The sequence below is a fragment of the Prionailurus viverrinus genome, chromosome B3 (genome assembly GCF_022837055.1).
Source record: "Prionailurus viverrinus isolate Anna chromosome B3, UM_Priviv_1.0, whole genome shotgun sequence".
In the NCBI taxonomy this organism is placed as follows: Eukaryota; Metazoa; Chordata; class Mammalia; order Carnivora; family Felidae; genus Prionailurus; species Prionailurus viverrinus.
The window spans coordinates 21,778,300-21,791,788 of NC_062566.1; the positions used below are offsets into that span (position 1 = coordinate 21,778,300).

Genomic DNA, 13,489 nt, shown 5'->3' on the forward strand with positions numbered 1-13,489 from the left:
AGGTCAAAGAGGTTTTTTCCTGCTTTCTTCTCTAGGGTTTTGATAGTTTCCTGTCTCACATTCAGGTCCTTTATCCATTTTGAGTTTGTTTTTGTGAATGGTGTAAGAAAGTGGTCAAGTTTCATTCTTCTGTATGTTGTATTTTCTCTCTCCCTCTGTCTCTGCCCCTCCCCAGTGTGCACACTCTCCCTCTCCTTCTCTATCCTTAAAAAAAATAAAGACAAACTTAAGAAGGTTGATCTCATGCTAAGTGTTCTTACCACACACTCATACACATACAGGTGACACAAGAGATATTTTGGAGTGATAGATATGTTTATTAACTTGTTTCTGGTAATGGTATCACAGATATATGCACATGTCTAAACACATCATTATGTATAAATATGTGAAAATTTTTTGTATATTAAGTATATCTCAGTAACATTTTTTCTAAAAGGAAGTAAATCTGAATAGACCTATCACATACAGAAGTTTAGTTAGTAATTAAAAGCCTTCTCATAAAAAAAAAAAAAACCTGTAGACCTGCATAGCTTCAGTAGTGAATTCTACCTAAACTTTGACGAGGAATTAACACAATTCTTTCACAAACTCTTTTAAAAAATTGAAGAGAAGGGAATATTTTCAAACTCATTCTATGAGGACAATATTATTTTGATATAAAAACCAGACAGACATCACAAGATGATGAAAACTACAGATCAGTATACCTTATGAACATATATGCCAAGATCCCCAACAAAATAGTAACAAACTGAATCCCATAACATATAAATTTGATTATACACCAATGACCAAATAAGATTTATCCTAGGAATACAAGAATAGTTCAATATACAAAAGTGAGTATAAAATTTAATGTTCAGAGAATAGGCCAAAAGTCACATGTTCATCTCAGTAGATGCAGAAAAGAAATTTGACAAAATCAAGCATTATTTGATTATGGAGACATCCAACAAACTAGGAAAAGAAGGTATCTTCTTCAACCTGATAAAGGGAAATTTATAAAAAACCCTCAGCTAACATTGTAGTTAATGATTAAAATAATGAAAACATCCACCCTAAGAGCAAGAGCAAGATGTCCACTATCACCATTTCTATTCAACATTGTATTAGAGGTTCTACCCAGGACAATTAGGCATCTATCAATAACAAAAGTAATAAAACACATCTTATTGGAAAAAAAAAGAAGCAAAACGATCTCTATTTTCAGATGATATGTCCTTACATTTAGAAAATAAAAGGAATCCAAAAAAAAATTAAGCTATTACAACTAATAAACAAGTTCAGCAAAGTCATAGAATACAAAATCAAAAGAAAGAAAGAAAGAAAGAGAGAGAAAGAAAGAAGGAAAGAAAGAGAAAGAACCTACTGCATTGATCCTAGCCAAAATTCAAAATAAATGATATCACTACTGAACCCTGTTGTTTTTACATATAACTCCTATTTACTCAATAGGAATAAATTTTGTGAATCATCTGCTCACAACTTGTTACTGCAGACTGTAGACAAGGGACCTAGATTCCCTCAAGCTGACTGCTTAATTTTTTTTCCAATACAGACCACTCTTCTGATTCCCTAAATGAAATTTTTAGTAGCGCCTTGATGAAGTGGATGCCTGGAAAGAAACAAGCACTTTAGCATAGACAGTATATTTCCAAGTTGCTGAATAGACCATGAGCTCTCAGAAGGAGCAATTCAGGAGTGTTTTTTCTGGGTGCTTAGGTAATGATTAAGATGGACTGTGAAGCATCTCATTTCCTAATTTATTGATTTTCATAACATGTCTGAGATAAACATTTTTATGTTAAACTTATTATTTTGTAACAATTATAGATTCATGTGCAATAATAAATAATTTTAAAGAGGTCCCCCGTATCCCTTACTCATTTTCTCCAAATGAAAACATTGTGTAAAACTGTAGTATGATATTACATTCAGAATGTTGACAGTGGTACCATCAAAATATATAACATTTCCACCACCACAATGGTGTTTCATCTTGCCATTTTATAGCTACACGCATTTTCTTCTCATTCCCTATTCAATCCCTGACAACAACTAATGGGTCACCCATTTTTATAATTTTGTTAATTCAAGATCATTGTAGAAAAAGAATCATATAGAATACTATCTTTGGGATTGGCTTTTTCTACTCAGCATACTTCTCTGAGGATTGATCCAGGTTATTGTACTGATGGTTCCTTTTACTACTGAATCATTTCATAATATGTTGGGCAGAATAATAGCCTACTTAACATGTTTTAAATGCCAGATACTCTCAATATCTTATCTCAACTGGAAAAATGACTTTGAAGCTATGATTAAGGTAAGAATCTTGATATGAGGAGATTATCCTGGATTACCTAGGTTGACCCAGTATAAACACAGGATTATTATAAGAGAGAGTGACAGGAAAGTCAGAGAAAGAGATGTTAAGAATGAAGACGATGTAAGTGATTTACGGTAAGAATGACTGAACCCACCATTGCTGTCTTTGAAGATGGAAGAAAGATAATACTCAAGGAATACAGGAGCTCTCTAGAAGCTAAAAAAGGCAAAGAAACATATTTTCACCTGGGGCATCCAAAATAAACACTCCTACCAGCATATAATTTTAGCCTAATGAAACTCACTTTGGCTTTTTGTTGAGTTCTAAAAGTTCTTTATATATTCTCCATACTAGTTTTTAGTAAATTATGTTCTTGCAAATATTTTATCCCAGCTTATCTTTACAGCCTCTTAAAAAGGTTTTTCACCAAACATGGTTTTTAGTTTTGATGAAGTCAAGTTATCAATTTATATTTTTATGGTTCATGCTTTTGAAGACAGTACAAGACCTTTCCCATAGGCCTAGATCTTGAAGATTTTCTCCTATGGTTTTTCTTTAAGCTGCTGTTTCATTTTGTATTACATTTTTGTATAAGGTATGAAGTTTTTTTTTTTATTTTTTAATGTTTTATTTTATTTTTTTGAGAGAAGGAGAGAGAGCGTGAGCAGGGGAGGGGCAGAGAGAGAGACACAGAATCCAAAGCAGGCTCAGGCTCTGAGATGTCAGCACAAAGCCTGATGTGGGACTCAAACCCATGAACGTGAGATCATGACCTGAGACGAATTTGGACGCTCAACCAACTGAGCCACCAGACATCCCAATATGAGGTTTGATTTTTTTTTTAAATCAATGTCTAATTTTTACAACACCATTTAATGGAACAAGAATCTTCCTCCCTCCACTGAATTCTCTTCAAACCTTCTTCAATTGCGTTTGTGTGGGTCTGTTTCAGGGTTCTATCTGCTATTGTATTTATCTATGTATGTTATGCCACAAATAGCATACAGTATTGTTTAACATAGTTACAAAATCAATTATTTCCTCCAAATTCTACTTTTTCAAAACTTATTTATTTAATTTATTTTTAATGTTTATTTTTGAGAGAGAGAGAGATAGAAAGACATACACACAGAGTGCAAGTGGGGGAGGGGCAGAGACAGAGGGAGACACAGAATCCAAAGCAGGCTCCAGGCTCCAAGCTGTCAGCATAGAGCCCGACATGGGGTTTGAACTCATGAACCGACAGATCATGACTTGAGCTGAAGTCAGACACTTAGCTAACTGAGCCACCCAGTCACCCCTTCAAAACTGGTTTAGCTATTCTAGTTCCTTTCTATCTCAATATAAACTTTATAATAGTCTCTACCTCAACAATAACAACAAAAGAAACCTGACCCTTTTTTTAATTTTAATTCCATTGTAGTTAACATACTCTTATGTTAGTTTCAGGTGTACAGTATAGAGTCCACAATTCCATACATCACCTAGGGCTCATCACAAGTGCACTTCTTTTTTTTTTTTTTTAATTTTTTTTTCAACGTTTATTTTTTTGGGGGGACAGAGAGAGACAGAGCATGAACGGGGGAGGGGCAGAGAGAGAGGGAGACACAGAATGGGAAACAGGCTCCAGGCTCTGAGCCATCAGCCCAGAGCCTGACGCGGGGCTCGAACTCACGGACCGCGAGATTGTGACCTGGCTGAAGTCGGACGCTTAACCGACTGCACCACCCAGGAGCCCCACAAGTGCACTTCTTAATCCACATCACCTATTTCACCCATCCTCTCACCCACCTCCTTTCTGGTAACTATCAGTTTGTTCTGTGTAGTTAAGAGTCTGTTTCATGATTTGTTTCTCTTTTCTTTTCTTTGTTCATTTGTTTTGTTTCTTAAATTCCCCATATAAGTGAAATCATGTATTTGTCTTTTTCTGACTCATTTCACTTAGCATTATACTGTCTATCTCCATCCATGTCATTGCAAATGACAAGATTTCATTCTTTTTAGTGGCCAAATAATATTCCCTTATACATGAATACAATCTTCTTTTTTTTTTTCAATTTTTAAAAACATTTATTTATTTTTGAGACAGAGAGAGACAGAGCATGAACGGGGGAGGGTCAGAGAGAGAGGGAGACACAGAATCTGAAACAGGCTCCAGGCTCTGAGCTGTCAGCACAGAGCCCATTGCAGGGCTCGAACCCACAAATCACGAGATCATGACCTGAGCCAAAGTCAGATGCTTAACAGACTGAGCCACCCAGGCGCTCTAGACACCCATCTTCTTTATCCATTCATCTATTGATGGACCCTTGGGCTGCTTCCATAATTTGCCTATTGTAAATAATGTTGATATGAAAATAGGGGTGCATGTATACATCTGAATTAGTGTCTTTGTATTTTTTTTTTTTTTGGCAAATATCCAGTAGTGCAATTAGTCGATCATAGGGCAGTTATATTTTTAATGCTTTGAAGAACATCCATACCATTTTCCACAGTGGCTACACCAGTTTGCCTTCCCACCAACATTAGAAGAGGGTTCTTTCTTCTCTAAATCTTTGCTGACATTTGTTTATGCCTGTGTTTTTCATTTTAGTCATTCTGACAGGTGTGAAGTAATACCCAATTGTAGTTGTGATTTTCATTTCCCTGATGATGAGTACTGTTGAGAATCTTTTCATGTGCCTGTTGGCCATCTGGATGTCTTCCTGGAGAAATGTCTATTCATGTCTTCTGCTAATATTTTAATTGGATTGTTTTTTAAGTGTTGAGTTTTATAATTTCTTTATATGTTTTGAATACTAACCCTTTATTAGTTATGTCATTTGCAAATGTCTTCTCCCATTCCATAGGTCGCCATTCAGTTTTGTTGATTGTTTCCTTTGTTGTGCAAAAGCTTATTTCAATGTAGTCCCAATAATTTATTTTTTGTTTTTATTCCTTTCCCTCAGGAGACATATCTAAAAAGATGTTCATTATGGTTGGTGTCAGAGAAATTACTGCCTTTGTGGTCTTCTAGGATCTTTTATTATTTGAAGTCTCACATTTAGGTCTTTAATCATAATTTTTAGTTTATTTTGAGTTAATTTTTTTTCTGTATGGTGTAAGAAAGTGGTCCAATGTCATTCTTTAGCGTGTAGCGGTGCAGTTTTCCCAACACCATTTATTAAAAAGACTGTCTTTTTCCCATTGGGTATTCTTTCCTGCTTTGTCAAAGATTAATTGACCATATCATTGTGGATTCATTTTAGGGTTTTCTATTCTGTTCCACTGATTTATATGTCTATTTGTGTGTGTGCTCCACAAAGTGCACATGGTTGGCAAGGACATGATCCCATAATTTGTGCAAAGCAGGCCCTCTTCCATAAGGATGTACAGCCACTGCAGAGACCAGGGCCAGCTAGGGCATTCCATACTACATGTCTTGGCGAGAGGGATTCAGTTTTGACAAAGTGTGCATACTCCATGTGGGTCAGACGGGTCTTCTGGAGGAGAGGATCTTCGGTGCTAGGACTGAGGTAGGTCTGCCTGGAGGGTTGAGGTGTGGTGTAAGCAAGTTAGACAGTGAATGCCAGCACTGCACTGGTTTCTTCAGGTGGCTGTGTGTTTATGTTGAAGGGTGGGGAGGTAAATGGTGCCTGCCAGCTCATTTGTTCCTGGAGAAGTCCCACAGGGACCTCTGAGATTAGTAACTAACACTTCCTCCCATAAGCCCTAGGTACCTTTCAAACTGTTGCTTCCAAGCTGTCTTTAGGCTGTTTGCTGTGCCATCTCTTCAAGGACAGAGGCTCAGCTTTCTATGACCCTCATGGGTTTCTCAGAGCTGAGCCTGCTGATTTTAAAGTCCCCATGCTTTATGTCCTATTGGTTGTAAGCACTCACACAATTTTGCCTCTCTGATTTTCAAAGCCAAATGGATGCTATGGGAGGATTTCTATTCCCTTTGTAGTCTCCAAGGTGTATTAGTCTGTTTATTGCCCCTCTCTGAAACCAAAGCTCCCTCCTTCCAGTGACCCATAGGGTTTAGGTTCCCACCAACTCCTTGCCCTCCCTGTCCTCTTCAATGTAGCCTCTTCTCTGCATTACTTGTGGAATTTGTTCAGCCAGTCTTTGGTTCCTTTTCTGTGTTGTTTGCCGTGATTTGTGAAGCTTCTTGCATACCTTCTGATAGGAATTATATTAAACCTGTACATCAATTTGAGGAGAATTACATCTATATTATGTTGAGTCATTCAATTAATGAAAACAGTCTGACTTTTCATTTTTTAGATCTCTGATTTCTTTCATCAGTGTTAAATATCTCTTCATGCCTTTTGCCCATTTTTTAATTTAATTTTTTAAAACTTTGAGTTATAAAAGTTCTTTGTATATTCAACATATAATTTTGTTGTCAATGCTTTCTAATGACAATTCTCTGATGCAGACTAAGTGTCCTACAATTTATTTTTCCTTTTATAATTCAACATTAAATATATGATATTTTTGACTTAATTTTGTATAAGGTTTGGGGTTTAAGTCAAGGTTTATATTTTTTCTATGAGATCCAGTTATTTCTATACTTTTTTCATGGAGTTGCATTTGTACCATCGTCAAAAATAAGTTGGCTACACCTGGGTGGGCTAGTTCTAAGTTCCCTATTCTGTTCCTTTATTCTGTCTATCCTTTTGCCAATATCACGCAGTCTTGGTCAAAGTAACTACAAAGTGGACCATAATACCAGGTAGAGTGATTCCTTTCACTTTATTTTTTTAAGAATTGTTTTAAATAAAGCAAATAATATTTTACATAAAAGTTTTAGAATACTTATATCTATGTATACAAAATATAGAGAATTTTATAAAAACTGGTTAAATCTAGGGGCGCCTGGGTGGCGCAGTCGGTTAAGCGTCCGACTTCAGCCAGGTCACGATCTCGCGGTCCGTGAGTTCGAGCCCCGCGTCAGGCTCTGGGCTGATGGCTCGGAGCCTGGAGCCTGTTTCCGGTTCTGTGTCTCCCTCTCTCTCTGCCCCTCCCCCGTTCATGCTCTGTCTCTCTCTGTCCCAAAAATAAATAAACGTTGAAAAAAAAAAATTAAAAAAAAAAAAAAAACTGGTTAAATCTATATACCAATTTGGAAAGAAGACATTTTTAGTATATTGAATCTTCTAATCTATGAAGACAGAATATCTTTCTACTTATTTATATATTTGATTACTTTCATCAACACTTCATTGTTTTCAACATAAAATTTCTGTATATGTTTGATTGGATTTACACCTAAATATTTATTTATTTATTTATTTATTTATTTATTTTACTGTCTGTCTGATTTTGGAATCAAGGTAATATTGGATCTTCACAAAATGAATTTAAAAATATTCCCTCTTTGGGACATCTGGGGGGCTCAGTGTATTAAGCATCTGATGCCAGCTCAGTTCATGATCCCACAGTTCATGGGTTCAAGCCCCATATCAGGCTCTGTGCTGACAGCTCAGAGCTTGGAGCCTTCTTTGGATTCTGTGTCTCCCTGTCTCTCTTCCCCTCCCCTGTTTATGCTCTATCTCTCTCTGTCTCAAAAACAAATAAAAAATTTAAAAATTAAAAAAAAATTTCCCTTTTCTATTTTCTGGAAAACACTGAGTATAACTGGTATTATTTTTTAAATATTTCATAGAATACTCCTGAAGAACCATCTGGCCCTAGAGTTTTATTTCTCGGAAAATTTGTAATTATGTATCAAATATGCCTAGAAATTATAGAGGTATTCGATTTATCAATTTCATATTGGGTGAGTTGTAGTAGTTTGTGTGTTTTGGACAAGTCATCCATTTATCTAAATTGTTAAATATATATGTGAAGAGTTGTTCATGATACTGCCTTAATAAATTTTTGACGTCTTCAGAGTCTGTAGTGATTGTCTCTACCTTTGTAATTTATATTTTATCTTAATTTCTTTATCAGTCTTACCAGAGGTTGTCAAATTTGTCATCGCTTCAAAGATTTTATTTTATTTTATCTGTAGTTGTGTGTGTGTATGTTCTATTTCATTGATTTCTACTCTTCTAATTTCTTTTTTCTGCTTGTTTTGTGTTTACTTTTTCCCCTTTTTTCAAGGTTCTTACTATGAGAGAGTAGATATTGACTTTATCACCCTTTCCTCTTTTCTAATATGTGCACTTAATTCTACAAATTTCCACTCATACCTACTTTAACTTCCTTCCACAAATTGTGATATGTTGCATTTTTAATTTTATTTAATTCTTTGTATATTTTTATTTCACTTTAGACTTCTTTGACACCTGGATTACTTAGATGTACATTGTTTAGTTTCCAAGTGTTTGGAAATTCTCCTGTCATCTTTCTGTTATTGCTTTCTAGTCTGATTCTGTTGTGGTTATAGAACATACTCTGTATGATTCCAGTTATTTTACCTTTGGTGAGTGGTTTTGTTTTTGTTTTTGTTTTGTTTTGTTTTGTTTTTTTTATCACATAGGATATGGTCTGTCTTGCTGTATATTCTGTGAGCACTTAAAAGGAATGAATAATTTTACCTTCCTTATTTTCTGCCTGATTGTTCTATCAATTGTTGACAGAGGGATGCTGAAGCCATGAACTATAATATTGGATTTATTTATGTCTCCTTTCAGTTTCATCAGCTTTTACTTGACATATGTTTTATAACACTGTAGTTTGGTGCATTCACATTTAAAATTTCTGTAGATTGAAGCTCATTTATCATTATATATTGTCCCACCCTGTCTCTGATAATTTTCTTTATCTTTTCTTTAGCTGATGTTAATGTAGCCATTCTTCCTTTCTTTTGATTACCTTTTGCATGATTTATCTTCCCCATCCTTTTTCTACTTATCTGTGTGGTTGAATTAAGTAACATATAATTGGTTAATGTTTTTTTAATTCACTCTGCCCATCTTTATCTTTTAATTGATTTCTTTAGAGCATGTACATTTCATGTACTTATTAATATGCTAAGGCTTAAGTCGTTTTATGCTTTGTTTTCCATTTTTGGTTTGTTTATTTCATTTGTTTATTTTCTGTTTTGTGCCTTTCCATAGATTAGTTTAACATTTTTAGAATTCAATTTTGACTTATCCATAGTGTTCATGTGTATTGCTTTTATTATGTATTCAGTGGTTGCTCTAGGACATACATTATACATATGCATAAGTTATCACATGTAACTATTGTCATAATTTTACCAGTGTACGTGAAGTAATAGAGACCATACCTCCTTTACATCCCTTTACCCTCCCCAGTTTATAATAAAATTGTCTTAGTATTTCCTCTATATACATTTGGAATCACATAATATAGTATTTTTTTGCACCCACCATCAAATATAATTTCAAAAGAATAAAGAAGAGAGGGAAAATATATATTGTATTTTCTCATATTTTTGTTAACTGTGTACTCCCTTTCTCCTGTGGTCCTGTAATTTCTGTTTTTATTCTCTTTGTTTAGAGGTGTTCCTTTACCCATTGTTTTAGAGTAGATCTACTGGTAAAAATTTTTCTTAGCTTTCTTTCATCTGAAAATGTCTTGGATACCTCTGAATTCTTGAAGGTTATTTTTGCCAAATACAGGGCTATATAGTTCTTTCTTTAAACACTTGAAATATGTGTGCCACTTATGTCTGACCTTCATGGTTTCTGATGAATAATCCACTATCACTCAAGTTTTCTTTTTTTAAATAAAGTATCATTTTTCTTTCACTAATTTCAAGATATTTTTAATCTTCAGTTTTCAGAAATTTTACTATGATGTGTCTGTTTCAATTTCTTTGCATGCATTCTGCTTTTGGTTTTCTAAGCTTCTTAATGTGTAGATATATGTCGTTAGCCTAATTGAGAAGTTTTTAACAAATTTATTTTGAGTATTTTTCATACCACTTTTCTTCTCTTTTGCTTCCTGGTCTCCAGTGATATGAATATTAGATATTTTGTAATAGCCCCACAAGGTCTCTGAAAATCTGATTTATCTTCCAGTCTTTTTTCTTTCTGTTTTTTCATATTGTATAATTTTTATTGTTCTATGTTAAATTTCATGATTCTTTCCTCTGTCCCCTTCATTCTGTTGCTGAACTCATCAGTGAGATTTTTGTTTAAATTTTAGTCATTCTATTTTTCATTTTAATTGCTTATTGCTGTCCAATGGAAATAAAGTCCCATCTCAACATTCTCTAACACCATTCTGGCTGAAGGTGGGAGAATCTTATTATAACCTGGTAGGGGTGAAAGTCAAGGCTCCCCACTCATCTTCGTTGGCATGACCGGGGCTGGGTCCACAACTTAATCTGTCATGTTTAGTGAAAATAGGAGTGATTATTGTTAAAAAGTATTCTGTTTTTCTAGGCTGACCTCTTATTGGTCTTTTAGCAAGCTTTGTGGAATTTTCAATATTTTTGAGTTGCTGGCTTCAGCTGCATGTCTGGGCTGTATGAGGTGAAAAGACACCACTAGGAACTCACCCCCAAACCACTCCTTGGTTCCTGATGCCCTAAGGGTTTCCCTTCTTCTCTCTTCTTTTCATGGTCTTCTTATGTTGTTTTATTTTAATATCCAAGGATTTTCATTTACCTAACAATAGAAATATGGGTGTGTCTCTTGCATCTTCCCAGAATTTGTATCTCTGAGATGTATTTTTTTTTCTCATCCCAGTCTGTTCTCATGCAGAGAGGTTTGGATTTTAGAATAAGGGTTTGTTTTCCTTCTTGCATTCTAGTGACGAGAGTCTGATTTTTGTGTAAGGGTAGGACTATATACATTTGTAACTATGGGTCACAGATGAAATTAAAAGGTGTGGCATGATTCCCTTTCTATGGCAGGTTTAAGTAGTTTGTCCATTAAAGAAGGCCACAATTAAGAAGTAATTTTATCCCACCATATTCCTACCTGCCTCTTATCAATGTGTAGAATGGCATTCTTCTCCAAATACAGAACCTATAGGAGATGACAAAGTCTATCTTCCTGGACAAGTAGAGAAAAAATCATATTTCTGAAGTGGAAGAGAAGCATATATTATTGGAAAACTTATTTGCATTCATGGTTAGGGAACACTGCACTATAAAAAATAAAAATAATTTTGCCAGTACTTCTGTTCCACTTCAGAAATATGATAACTATAATTCAATTGCTGCATTCATGAAGTAGAAGATGGAAATTTTTATATTTTGGAGAAGAAAAACGTTGAAAATACTTTTTGAGAATTATGATAGCAAAACTATGTGATTTATCCAAGGTTAAGAAAAACTCACCCAAATGGCATTATTTTTTTTATTCTAGTGTGATAGTTTTCCCCATAAGAATCATGAACATATGAAATGCAACTTTTTTGGAATTTGAACACAGGGGCAATAAAATGAAGAAAAGCTAATAATAGTTTTTCATTTGATAACACATTGGGTTAAAAATAATGTATTAAAACTCCTTTAGACTCATCCTGAATTTTCTGGTGCATCACAGCTCCTGTGCAACACCCCCCACCCCCCGCCACTGTCAATTCTTCTGGGTTTCACATATTTTTATTATCAACTTAAACTCTGAAAGTACTTGACATATTAACTCCCATGTTTAGATAAATCCTGAGCTTGGAAGGTCAGCAGACAGACCTGGGCTAAAATGCTAGGTTGGCCATTACTGCCTTTATGACACTTAGGTAAGTTATTAGTGTTACATTTCTATTTCCTTACCTATAAACTAGAGATAATAATATTATCTGCTTATAATAGAAATAATTCTTATAGAAGCATATTCTAATATCAGGTGCATATGTGCTCATTATTATAATTTTTACTATAGTTAGATATCACAAAGTACAAGTCAGAATATATTAGACTATGTGTGCAGTGTCAGAATTTTTCATGTTTTATCATATTTCTTTTGATCATAGCTCCTAAAATTTCTTGTGCATAGAGCTCTGTTATTGAATACAAGTTACTACCTGCATCCTCCATCTACATTCACCCAAATGCACAGAAGCCCTACTATGTACCTGAATGAAGTATTTAGAGTTCTTAAGTTGTCAGTTCATTAGTACTTACTGAGCATCTCCTTTGTTCAAACATGTGCTGGCCCCTAGTTATACAGCGGTAAACCAGACCCATGAGCAGGCTCCCCAGGTCTTTCTCCTGCTCTGTTGGGTCAGATGAAGTTTCCAAGTGGGCAGGAGCTTCTGCAAGGTAGGTGGGATGGGAAATATAATTGTTAGGAATAAGAACTGAGTTATAGAAGCCCATATGGAAAATGGTGCAGTTAGTTTTGGGGTTAATTACACAAGAACAGAGAAATAGGAAGAAGAGAAAATACATTTAAAATCATGGGTTAAACACTGAAGGCAACTGCATAGCACGGGAAAACAGCTCTTACCATAACAGAGATTTTGCATGATTTGGTGCTGAGCACATATTAATCTGAACCTAATAGATTCTATGTCTGGGAGTCCATGAGGAAATAATTTTATTAAAGGCTTTTTATTTCCCCATATTCCATGCCCTGTTTAATATGATTTTTTTAATTTACTTTCAAATTATACCTACAAATACTGTTTAAATTTGCTTTATATTAAACATTTTGTTTAATTATGGCAGTAATAAAAAAGAATTACACTATTCATACCTATTTCCACAAGGATTCTCAGTGTAATATATTATTTTATCCTAACCATGGACCTGTATTGTGTTTCCTTTTAAATAATGTTCCAGAGGTTAGAATAAATCACTATTTATCTATTAAAAATTTAATAACAAGTAAATGGCATTATTGTCAGGTATGGGGGGGGGGAAGGAAAATAAAATCTCTCTTGTTCCCTGTAAGACATGTCACTTGGAGAATGCCTCCTTCCTTAGATGAAAATACTTTACTACTAATTTTATATGTAGAAATCCCATGTGAATATTACGGTATTTTGATATTGGTATTTTATTTCTCTATGGTTTAAAGACATTGTTCTTATAATTTGTACCTCCCTTCTCTATACACACTACCCACCTTTCCCACCAAAATTACTTCATTATACATGTCAATTTACTATTGAAGTCACATGAAGTTTTCTCTTTAACCTTCTCAAATTGCTTATACACCTACCAAGGATTAATTTTTTTTTTTCTCTTCTGCTCTCTATCCTTACCTTCTCTTTTCTCCTACCCCATCTTTCCCCCAGCTTCCC

At 34.7% G+C, this 13,489-nt stretch overlaps 1 protein-coding gene and 1 long non-coding RNA gene across 3 annotated transcripts in view; one reads left to right on the top strand and one right to left on the bottom strand.

Annotated features, from left to right (window-relative positions):
• Positions 1-13,489, top strand: part of GABRG3 (gamma-aminobutyric acid type A receptor subunit gamma3) — a 704,379-nt gene that overhangs the window by 170,146 nt on the left and 520,744 nt on the right. The window lies entirely within an intron of this gene.
• LOC125168816 (uncharacterized) overlaps positions 1,296-13,489 on the bottom strand; it is a 31,329-nt gene continuing 19,135 nt past the window's right edge. Inside the window, exons 2-3 of the long non-coding RNA XR_007153310.1 lie at positions 12,366-12,496; positions 1,296-2,548 (exon numbers count right to left, since the gene is read on the bottom strand). This is a non-coding gene — a long non-coding RNA (uncharacterized LOC125168816). The remainder of the gene's footprint in view (positions 2,549-12,365; positions 12,497-13,489) is intronic.